This window comes from Entelurus aequoreus, linkage group LG11, assembly GCF_033978785.1.
Source record: "Entelurus aequoreus isolate RoL-2023_Sb linkage group LG11, RoL_Eaeq_v1.1, whole genome shotgun sequence".
NCBI lineage: Eukaryota > Metazoa > Chordata > Actinopteri > Syngnathiformes > Syngnathidae > Entelurus > Entelurus aequoreus.
Window position 1 is genome coordinate 37,588,737 of NC_084741.1, and position 13,081 is coordinate 37,601,817.

Here is a 13,081-nt window from a genome sequence, read left to right on the forward strand (position 1 = left end):
GCAGCTCCCGCCATCAGTGTGTGAATGTGAATGGGTAAATGTGGAAATACTGTCAAACCGCTTTGAGTACCTTGAAGGTAGAAAAGCGCTATACAAGTACAACCCATTTATCATTTATTATTTATTTATTTGTGTGTTGATTGTATATTGACGCATATTACAGTGATTCAATAAAACATTGTATTTTAAAAATAAACAAATACCCTAACAATACTTAAAGTAACACTACTGTGTTTAGATTGTGCTGTGATGGATTTAAATTAATCCATCCATTCATTTTCTATACCTTTTGTCCTCATTGGGGTGACGAGCAGTGTTAGGAAAAACGGTGTTACATACTATATGTAACTAACGCCGGTACATTTACTAGGAACGAGTAGTCTAAATAATGCCTTTATGTACGTTACTACGCCGTTACCGATGCATTTGATGTAACGTGGCACGCTACTTTTGTATGTCAACAAGGCAGCGCCAAAAGCAGTGGCGGACCGTGCGTTTCCCACCTAGGCCTTCAGTGATGTCCGACTTCTATGATTACCTCTCAAAATACCATTATTTATGTACCCACATGACCATTGCTGGAGAAATACTATACAGAAACACATTTATGCACTACTGGGCATTGTACAAAACAGGTTATTTTCTGGCGCATTAAAAATCAATAAACCCGCATCAGCAATTAAAACATATCTTATGTGGTACTGTCAAAATTAAAATTGCAAAAAACATAATAACGTGAAAAAATAAAGAAATATAATATCTGAACTCACATTTCATCGCCGAGCCAGCTGAGCTAGCTTCTGGGGTTGGCCGACATCGTCTCACAAGATGTCGTTTCTCTTTAAATATCCTTCTTGAAAATGGCCATGCAAATATACTGTATGTGTTGTCTTGTCTAATGTTAAAAGATGCAGACGAGGCGTGTTGGCTGAGTTCTTAAAGTTTACTCCACAGCGTGCTCATCGATAACATCCAGCTGCCGACATGTCTACATTTCAACATTCTAAACGGGGCTACTGAGCATGCTCTTCACTACTGTGGCATGCTGGGTAATGGAGTTCTTATGTTACCTAGCTCATATCACTATATATCTACCTCAGGCCATCTAGAAGGCCTTACTGACAACAACTCGTGATCTGATTGGCTATCGCAACTGTCTGTGAAATGTTTGTCCCCGTTCACTTACAGTGCACGGACGCCCGCATTGTTGATTCTGAAGGCCGCTGGCAGGTTTGGTACAGCATGGCAACATAAGCTAGCTGAATTCTGATTGGAGAAAAAACTCTATCACCTAAAAACAACAGCGCTGGAAGGAGCATAATATGACATGAAGAGAATATGAATTACATATTTAGGGAAAGTAAATTAAAAAATACATTTATCTTTAATTATGATCATGATTTCTGGTTATGTTAGGCCAGCAGAGAAGGCCTTGCTGGCCCTGACGGCACACCACTGGTCAAAAGCAAATAAAGTTCAATGCATAAAGTTTTACTAATGCAAGCAACAACCAGCAGCACCACACTAAAATAACTTGATACCAAATTGAATGAGGCAACTTCGCACAGCAAACAACATGTAAGTCCATGCATACACACACGCACAAACATAAATACACACATTTCTACTACTACACGGGAATAATGAACAACAACTCAAGGGTGGAGTGCCATCTACGGGTTGGGGAGGAGACTCTGCCCCAAGTGGAGGAGTTCAAGTACCTAGGAGTCTTGTTCACGAGTGGGGGAAGAGTGGATCGTGAGATCGACAGGCGGATCGGTGCGGCGTCTTCGGTGGTGTGGACGCTGTATCGATCCGTTGTGGTGAAGAAGGAGCTGAGCCGGAAGGCAAAGCTCTCAATTTACCGGTCGATCTACGTTCCCATCCTCACCTATGGTCATGAGCTTTGGGTTATGACCGAAAGGACAAGATCACGGGTACAGGCGGCCGAAATGAGTTTCCTCCGCCGGGTGGCGGGGCTCTACCTTAGAGATAGGGTGAGAAGCTCTGCCATCCGGGAGGAGCTCAAAGTAAAGCCACTGCTCCTCCACATCGAGAGGAGCCAGATGAGGTGGTTCGGGCATCTGGTCAGGATGCCACCCGAACGCCTCCCTAGGGAGGTGTTTAGGGCACGTCCAACCGGTAGGAGGCCACGGGGAAGACCCAGGACACGTTGGGAAGACTATGTCTCCCGGCTGGCCTGGGAACGCCTCGGGATCCCCCGGGAGGAGCTGGACGAAGTGGCTGGGGAGAGGAAAGTCTGGGCTTCCCTGCTTAGGCTGCTGCCCCCGCGACCCGACCTCGGATAAGCGGAAGAAGATGGATGGATGGATGGAACTCAAGGCTTGAAGTGACAAGTTTGCAATCCTACAATACACCCTTTGTGGACGAGGAGATTAAGGCCGTGGAAGCCCATTTAATCTATTTGTTAACTAGCAATAACACCATCCAGTGAGAAGATTCAACAGGGATGCCGTCACTAATAAGCGAACAAACACAGCTGAGCTAAAATGCTGCTCTGTCTGAGCGCACGCTCACTGGTCACTCGTCACTCGTCACTTAGCAACAGGCACTGCCTTTTAAAGGCACACACACACGCACATTCTGCTCTCTGAACTGCATATGCCAAATATGTACACGTATTTATTTAATAACGCATTAATAACTTTTAGTTGTAAAGAGTAATTCCATTAGTAATTCAATTATTATTTTGGGAAAGTAACGAATAACGATAAAAAGTTGTGTTTTTTAAGGAATTTGCCGAACACTGGTCCCGAGTGAGCTGGAGCCTATCCCAGCTAACTTCAGGTGAGAAGTGGAGGAGACTATAGGCTGTATAAAACACCATTCAAAACTGACCGTTATCATCTTCGTTGTTAGGTAGCATTGCACTATGTAAGGGAACTCATCAAGTTGTGCAAATGGTTAATAATGTTGTGAATGGCGAGTGGGTATTCTCATTAAACTTCCTCAACAAGACTATTAACTTTCTTTACAACTATTGATCACAGAATGTACAAACATTTGTACAATTAGGTAATTGCACTTGGCAGCATCCATTTTGTGCAAAAGAAGGACACCTCAAAAGAAAGTTAAATGCTATTTTAAAGATTGATTGTTTGCCTATACGTATGTGTACTCTCACCCAAAGTCAGGAGGAGTTGCAGCAGCTTGAAAAAAATAAACAAAACACTTTTTCCAAACCTGCTTAGCTAACTTCAGTTAAGTTAAAGCTAAAATAAGCACATTTTTAGGTGTTTTAGGATGTTCTGTAGGGAATGAGTAAATAGAGCCTGGAGTGCTGCTCCAAAAATGTCTCTTTTTAGGAGCTAGGTAAAACCCAACCTTGTTACAGTATGTTCTACACATGGAGGCTCACTGCGCCACATTTTGAAAACCTCTGACCTAGTTTATCACTGAATAAACTACATCTTTTAATGTTATTATTACACATTGTCATCATTTATTTCCCTAGAAGAAAATGTTAACTTGGTACATTTTAAACACAGGAATTTAACAAACTTTCAATAATTGCTGAGACATGACGAATGTGTAGGATTAAATAAATATTGCTTCTTCCTAGGTAATATTTAATGTAACTTTGTTCAACATGTTCAAAATAAACTAAACCAGGGGTCCCCATAGTAGCAGAACCCGAGGGGAAAATGTGTTGGGTCGTTTGGTTTAGCGCGACAAAGGAAGGCTTCCCAAATGTACTGAATATTCATACTGACCTCTTTCAAGCTCATGAGGGGTGTGCTGATCTGATATCGATGTTGATATTGGATATCAGCAGAAAAACAAGCATGGTATTTGCATCGGCTGGAATCTAAACTTTCCGATATAAGTGGTACGATACAAACATTCCTGTAGCGCTAAATATTCTCCAATAAAAACACATGGTTGGTCTTTTCTTGTATTGTAATGAAGTAATTTACAAAAGTGAGCCTAAAAGTATATGGGGTTAGGCTACTAAAAGCTAGCAGCTACACGACAGCTAAGCACACAATAACACACAAGCCTGTCAAAAAGTATCCAGTAACAAATGTGTCCGCAACTTACTTGAGCTTAATTTGATGAATTATGGTGGCCCCTTAGTGTCAACAAAAAATACAAAAACACTCCACTTCAATCTAAAGACATCATGAGTCCATTCCAGACATTTATGAATTAAAATCACATATGATTTCTGCTGATATTGTATCATATCGATATCCATATCAGCCGATACTCAAGGCTCCAATATCGGTATTGTATCATAAGTGGACAAGTTAATTGTATCAGGACACCCTTAAAGCTCACACAATCATTGATGGCCTGTGCACAAAGCTGCCTGGTTGCTATCCATCATTGTTATTTGCACTAATTAAATTAACTTTATTTACATTTAGACTTTTTTTGTTTCACACTTAAAATTGCTGTGTTTGGCCTGTAGCCCTTTGGCACATTTTCACTTTGGGCCTTGGAGGCAAAACGAATGGGCAGCCCTGAACTAAATGATAACCATTGTAGGAGAATAAATACTGTTTACGTTCATTTGCATTTGTAGTGAGAGTGCTTTATGTTTATTCAGCCAAAGAGGACCAGTTATCATTTTGGGGATGGATGGAAATGTTTAAAGTGCATGTTTAGATTAGTTAATTAATAATAATTAATAAAATCTGGATTGTAACTATTATGTTTGTGTGAATAATTTGGAAACGTACCAAATTATGATAGAGAACAACATGTTGGTTGTCTTGCATTCATGGCGGAAAGATCTGTGTGGTAGTAAGGTTTTGGACACTGGATCATGTGTAGTGCAGTCAGGTATGGTGGAATGGAGCCACACAGTTTTTTGACTCTCTCCCACTCTCTTTATTTCTCTGGAATTATTTTTCTTTATACCTCCTTTTTTCTTTCACATTGTTATCGTTTGACATTTTGGAATGATTGAGTGTATAAGTAAATGATACACAAAACAAAGAGTAGCGTCTGGAGGGTTTGTTGTTGTTGTTGTTGCTGCTGCAAGCAGGAGGATGAGGAAATGGAGCAGCATCAAGCTAAGAGCTTCATTAGGAAACTACAACCATTATCATTACAATAGTTACTAATGATAGTTTGTCTGTTGTATTTTTTAAGTGTTTTGCATTCAGATGGCAGCAAAAACATGACCACACAAAAAAATCAAAAATAAAATAAAAATAAAAATACAAGTACATAAAAATATGCAGGCTTGTTGGCGATGTCACTTTGTAAAGGTGCATCTATCCTCTTAGCTGTTCCTCAATCATTTCAATCTACATTTAAAACACACTGTATTGTAGGGGTGAGGTAAAAAATCGATTTGAATTTGAATCGTGATTCTCACATTGTGCGATTCAGAATCGATTCTCTTTTTTTAAAATCTATTTCTTTTTTTGTTATTTAAAAAAAGAAATACTTTTTAAAAAAAATTTAAATTAATCAATCCAACAAAACAATACACAGCAATACCATAACAATGAAATCCAATTCCAAAACCAAACCCAACCCAGCAATACTCAGAACTGCAATAAACAGAGCAATTGAGAGGAGACACAAACACGACACAGAACAAACCAAAAGTAGTGAAAAAAAATGAATATTATCAACAACAGTATCAATATTAGTTACAATTTCAACATAGCAGTGATTAAAAATCCCTCATGGACATTATCATTAGACATGTATAAAAATAAATAAAAATGAACAATAGTGTCACAGTGGCTTACACTTGCATCGCATCTCATAAGCTTGACAACACACTGTGTCCAATATTTTCACAAAGATCAAATAAGTCATATTTTTGGTTCATTTAATAGTTAAAACAAATTTACATGATTGCAATCAGTTGATAAAACATTGTCCTTTACAATTATAAAAGCTTTTTACAAAAATCTACTACTCTGCTTGCATGTCAGCAGACTGGGGTAGATCCTGCTGAAATCCTATGTATTGAATGAATAGAGAATCGTTTGGAATCGGGAAAAAATAGTTTTTTAATCGAGAATCGTATTGAATTGAAAAAAAATCGATTTTGAATCGAATCGTGACCCCAAGAATCGATATTGAATCGAATCGTGGGACACCCAAAGATTCACAGCCCTACTGTATTGGATATGTTTTGGTTTAAATTTGGCGCAAATCTAGCTAGACAGTCACTTAAGTTTTTTAAGTCTGTCTGCAAGGTGTTTGATTCTGGAGAAGTTACCAGATTGCAAATTAAACCACGCCCCACCTTTTCCAAAAGAATCATAATTTATCTTTTGAAAGTGTACAGTGTTAGACCACATATGTTGAAGTCGCCGTCGCTATATTTTCCCCAGACAGGGTCAAAAATAAACCTCATAAAGATTATATAGATTCACCTGGTCACAGCATTAGGTACACATGCACACTTGCCGATCGATTCAGACAAAAAAGCTGATTTTTGGCAGTATTTACAGGTGAAACTCAAAACATTTGAATCAACTTCAAATGTGAAACTAATATGTGATATAAAATCATTACATGTAAAGTGAGACATGTCAAGCCTTTATTTTTTTATAATGTTGATGATCACGGCTTACAGTTTTCGAAAACCCCACATTTTCTGAGATTTTCAATTCAAGGTTTTCATAAACTGTAAGCCATAATCATCAAAATCATTTTAAAAGAAGGCTTGAAATATCTTGAGTTGCATGTTGCCTCTATAATATATTGGTTTCACCTTGTAAATCTAATTGCTGGAATAAACAAACATTTGCTTGATATTCACATTTTTGGAGATTCACTTGCAAGTCACTACTTTGCGCACATCCGTGTTATTATGCACATGCCAAGATTATGGGACAATTATACTTTATTGTAGATTTTTTTGTGTTCTCAGTATGTTAAGTAAACTTGACTGGAAGGAGCATTCAACAACCCTGTCATTGTTGTTTTGGCGTTTTCTCTCTTTTCACAGGCTGTTTCAATGTGTACATGAAAGCAACATCAGGGTTGTCTTCAAATATGTGTGACTATGCTCATGTGTAAACATGTCAAGAATGACATCATTTTACTTTTGAAAAGAGTGTTGTGACAATGGCCCTGAGTGTAATACCTCTAACAAATGTTGACATGAAATGTTGTTGACAGCATATTGTGAGTCAAATACGACTTCAATAACCTATCCTAGTTTTGACCAATTAATCTGCAGGGGTCAAGGGGTTGGTGTGTGAGGATCAAATTCTCATGGTTGGCACTTTAGCAGTACGCTTCCCCCATGGCTGTTTGATGCAAAGTAGATAACAATCCCCATAGAACCCTTTAAAAACGTCTCTCCAATGGACTACACCAAGTGGTAGTAAGCCTCCATGGTGACAGTGTACAAATAAGACGGAGGCTGAATACACTGAGCTTCTGCTTTCCTCTCTCTTACACTTGATCCTCTTGTCATTAACATCCCTGATTTCTTTGCTAAGCCGACTCCAAGCTGGATAACCCCTTGAACGCTCAGAGCCTCAGTCAGGTCATCGCTCCAGAAGACACTTAATTACACGGACGTGGATAACACGGACCTGTTTACGATCGATATGGTAAAAGATATAGGCCAAGAGACACAAACAGCCTCATGTACCGCGCAACTAACAATATGTATCGCAATATCGACTGAATAAAAGCAAACTTGTTGTACAAGTTGTACTTGCATAACAACAGTAATTACCTGTCATTGCTGATTTCATATGTCATGATATCATCTTTTAGTGACTTCCTTTGGAAAAAATGAAGCAATTGCTGTGACATATGGAGTTGGAAGAGAGAAGGGGGGGACTAACAGAAAGTTAATCTGACCCTGATTCCCATGGCTCCGCCATACACTTCCCCTCCCCTTTTAACAAACTAGGTCACAACTAAGCACAACCAATGTAGGGGAAAAAGAAGGGGGGAAAAACAAACAACTAAAAATAAAAGTGTGGAACAAAACAGGAGAAAACAAACCAAGAAAATGAACAAATTAAAATGAAATTTGTTGTTCTTTGTTCCTGCCTGGTGCTGCAAAGGGGAGTGGAAAACAGCTCTACGGGCCAAGAATGCAGTATGTTTTCTGGCGGAGGAAATAAAAGATGCACTGCTGCCGACGAGGACAACAATGAGTGGTCAAGGAGCAGCAGTAAGGCAGCATGGATGTAATATGCAGGATGTGACTGCAGCATCGACTGTAAAGACCACGAAGAAACATGGACACTATTAAAGTGGACTATGCTCTGTTCAGTTACATGTGATTGATTGTGCACTGCAAAAAGTCAGTGTTCAAAAACAAGAACAAAAATACAAAAATTAGGGGTATTTTACTTTAACTAAGGAAAATTATCTGCCAATAGAACAACAAAATTTGGCTTGTCAAGAATTTCCAAAACAAGTAAAATTAGCTAACCTCAATGAACCCAAAAATACCTTAAAATAAGAATATTCTCACTAATAACAAGTGCACTTTTCTTGATAGAAAAAAAAGAGACCTTTTTTCACAATATGTTGAAAAATATTCTTAAATTAAGTAAATGCTAGTGCCATTATCTTGACATAACGATATGCGCTTGGCATTACATTTCTTGAAACCAGCAAACTTATACTAAAATCTAGTTTATTTTTCTTAATGGAAAGGCAACAAGGCAACCGCTTGTTACTCTCGGGGTCTACTGGCCGCTCAGGCAAATCATATTGTCTTAAAATGCATTTTTCCATCGACAACATGACATCATCACGCCAAGTGCGTGCTCTTGCAGTCAATTAGTGTGCGAGGAATATATATATATATATATATATATATATATATATATATATATATATATATATATATATATATATATATATATATATATATATATATATATATATATATATATATATATATAAATACAGCCCGGCCCCCAGCCAAATTTTTCTTTGTCATTTTGAAGAATTCATATGAATGTGCATGAACTATTTCTGTTCAAAATAGTTTGAAATCTCACATGTGAAATGTTTAAATATTAACTGTCCGTTTACTGTACTGTGCCAACTGTACTACTATATGACTTACTTAGACTTAGTTCCTCCCATTCCTGTTGGAACATTGGGCGACGAGTCCCCTCCATTTGTTCCGGTCACTGGCGACCCTTCTTGCTCCATGCCAGCTGACTCCCATCTCTCTCAGGTCTTCCTTGGCTGTTTGTCTCCACGTCTTCTTTGGCCGTCCTCTCTTCCTCTTTCCCCCTTCTGGCACCCAGTCCATTGCCACACTTGCCGGTCTCTCTTTTGGCAGTCGGAGTACGTGTCCAGCCATTCTCCTTCTCATATCAGAGACTATATCAGACAAAGATGCTACCCCTGCCCTTCTCATCACCTCTTCATTGGTGATGTGGTCTCTCCATGAGATCCTCAATATGTATCTGAGGCACCGTCGGTGGAAGACATCCAGCTTGTTTGTAATGGTTGATGTCTTCATCCATGTCTCAGGCATAGGTCACTGTCGGGATGACCACTAATATATAGAGGCGCAGCTTTGTGGACGTACTGATAGATTTTGATGACCAGATATTCCAGAGGTGTTGGAAGACTCCTGCAGCTTTTCCGATTCTGGTCTGTACATCCTTTTCTGCGTCTCCAGTGTTTGAGATGTTGCTTCCAAGATACGTGAAGTTCTCAACGTACTCTATGCCTTGTTCGCCTACGGTGAGCAGTGGAACATTTTGGTCTTGTGCAATGGTCATGGCCTTGGTCTTCTCTTGGCTTATACGTAGGCCGACTTTTTCTCCTTGCTCATGCAGATTGTTGGTCAATTTTTGGAGTGCAGCGTAGGAATGGCTAAGCAGAGCCAAGTCGTCCGCAAAGTCCAGATCAGCCAGTCTGCCCCCTCCCCACTTAATGCCGAGGTTTGCTCCGACGACAGACTTCCTCATGACAAAGTCTATGACAATGATGAACAGTAAGGGAGACAAGATGCAACCCTGTCTTACCCCGGTCACAATGTCAAAGTCGTCGGTTGTCCTGTTGGTGGTTTTCACTCGACAGGTGGAGTTATGGTACAGAGCTCTGAAGATGTTGACGTACTTTGATGGTATACCGTATAGCTGGAGGATCTGCCACAGTTATTCCCGGTGGATACTGTCGAAGGCTTTCTTGAAATCGATGTAATTGATGATGAGGGGTGTCTGGAGTTCTTGGCACTGTTCTATGATATTGCGAAGAGTGAAGATCTGTTCTGCGCAGGACCTTCCTTTTCGGAAACCGTCTTGCTCTTCCCTTAAGATGTTATCTACCTCGTCTTTTAGGCGTTGGAGCAGCACACTACAGAAAACCTTGCCTGGGATCGACAGCAGTGTGATGCCCCGCCAGTTGTTGCAGTCTGCGAGGTTTCCCTTCTTTGGCAGCGTCACTATAACCCCCCATCTCCAGTCGGCAGGGACCTCTTCGACATGCCAGATCAAATTGAACAGGTGCGTGAGGCTCTCCACGACCACCTCTTGACCGTGCTTCAGCAACTCAGCAGATACCTCGTCGAGTCCTGGTGCCTTGCTGTTCTTGAGGCTCTTGATTGCTTGGGCAACCTCAGTCCTGGTTATCTCTTCTGAGGTGACTGTCAGAATTGGGGCTGGTGTTTCCAGATCAAAAAGAAAGAGAGTGGGAGGTGTTGGCTGGTTGGGAATCTCTTTGAAGTGCTCCACCCACCTTGCCTCCTGTTCCTCATCGCTTAAGAGTGCCCTGCCATCCCTGCTCTTGATAGGCACCCCGGAGCTGCTTCTGGAGCTGGTTAGCTCCCGCACAATCCTGTAGAGTGTTTTAGTGTTGTTTTTCTCTGCTGCCTCTTGTGCTTCTTTTGCTTTCTCCTCCAGCCACCTCCGTTTGTCTTTCCTGCAGCTCTTTTTTACTTCCCGGTCCAGGCGTCTGTACTCCTCGTCTTTCATCCTCCAGCATCGGAGCCTCCTCTTCTGTTCTCTTTCCATCTTTGCCATCTTCCTTTCGTCAATCAATTTCCAGGTCTTTTCCGTTATCCATCTCTCCTTGTTGGTGCCCCTTCTTCTGCCTAAAACTGTTTCCGGAGTCTCAGTGATTGCACAGGAGAACAGACTCCAGTGCTCCTCAATGGAAGGATGTGGTGGTACCTCAAGCTTCTTCCTCAACTCCTCACAGTAGCTTTTTGACAGGTTGGTGTTCTTAAGCTTTTCCACTGCGTAGGGTCTCTTGGGCTGCATTTATTTTTTGCACCTTTTTCAGCTTCAGCCTGATTTTACCCACCACAAGAAAGTGATCTGAGCCTACATCTGCACCCCTGTGTGCACGAACGTCTAGCAGTGACGAACGCCATCTTGTGTTTATGCGTATGTAGTCCAGCTCATTTCGGGTTCCGCCCCCAGGTGAAACCCATGTCATCTTATGGATCTGTTTGTGCATAAAAAACGTGTTGCCAATGCTGAGGCCGTTTGTGCTGGCTAGCATCAACAGTCTCTCCCCGTTGTCATTGGTAGAGCTTGCAGACCCGTGTGGTCCCACTGTGGCATTGATACCCCTTCTGTCGCCATCCACTTTCGCATTTAGGTCTCCAATCAGCATCTTGATATCGTAGCTGGGGATCTCATCAAGCACAGCTTGGAGCTGACTGTAGAAGGCATCCTTGTCCTCTTCTGAGGCAGCCTCGGTTGGGGCATAGACTTGCACGATGGTGACTTTGGCATGTCTAGTATATAGCCTTGCTGTGATGATGCGCTCATTCACCGGTTTTCATCCCACTAGCGCTTGCGCCGCACAGTTGGAAAGGATGATCCCGACTCCATGGGTATGATGGTCTTGCTTCCCAGAGAAAAGAACGGTTGCTCCATCAATCACGAGGCGCCCCTGCCCAGTCCACCTCATTTCACTAATGCCTAAGATGTCCAGGCGATAGTCCCTCATAGTCTTCAGCACCTGGTCCATGCGCCCACACTGGAACAGTGTTCGCACGTTCCAGGTACCTTGGTGGTTGGTTTTGGTTTCGAAGATCGGGGTCGTCAGGGGTCGGGCTTCCTGCTGGATTTCACCCGGCCCCGTCATAGATACATCCAAGGATGCGCCCTCTCTTCTCCGCCGCAGTGTACCGGAATGGCTCCTTCTCGTCGTTTCTGTAACATGATGCTTTTTTACGGGGTGGGGTTGTTAACCTCACGCCCAATCCCCAACCTGGAGGACCGGGTGCTGACTTTTGTCTGGCCTCTATCCCCGAAACCTGCCCGGCATGGTTAAACCTGCCAGGGGTGTGATCCCCCGCCGGTATAGCTTTCAAGGGTCATTGAGACACGCAAGACTCTCCACCACGGCAAGGTACCAGCACAGGGAGAGTTATATACTACTATATGAGTACGTATTTTCTCCTGTTTCATTGAAAATAAAACAGCAAAGTCCATTTGGCTGTAATCTGTTTTGAATATGAGACACATTTGTGTCAGTCATGGTTTTTTTGTTCATGCTTGAAATAAGAAATTATTACTTTGAAAAAGCAGTTTTATACTTGATGACACAGCTTTGAAACAGTTGATATTCTCGTTCCAAGCATGTTTTACTCAATATAGGTCATAAAATCTCAGCAACAAGCTGTAATATTATACTGAGATAATTTAGGACCAAAACCCTTAAAACAAGTAAAACACTCTAACATAAAATCTGCTTAGTGAGAAGAATTATCTTATCAGACAGAAAATAAGCAAATATCACCCTTATATGAGATATTTAATCTTATTTAGATTTCAGTTTTTGCAGTATGGGATGTTGGTCTATTTATTTTGTCAGAGTTACAGGAGCACTCTGCTGTTTTTAAGAATCTCCTGCTAAAAATCTAGTCTATTTTAAGCTTTTTGAACTGTACTCGCAGGCCACCAGTAGAATAGTCCAGATGATAAAAAAAGACATGACCTACAATGGAATCTTGAGGAACACTACTAGTATAACTAAAGAAGGTGAACAAATGACTGCTGACTGTATCTGAAGTAAACAAGTTGCAGAAATATGAACTCAGGGGTGTCCTGAAATTCAAACATAACATGATGTATTCCACATTCAAGGCTCAAACATTATCTATAGCGAGGGTGAAAATGTGGGACAATGTGAG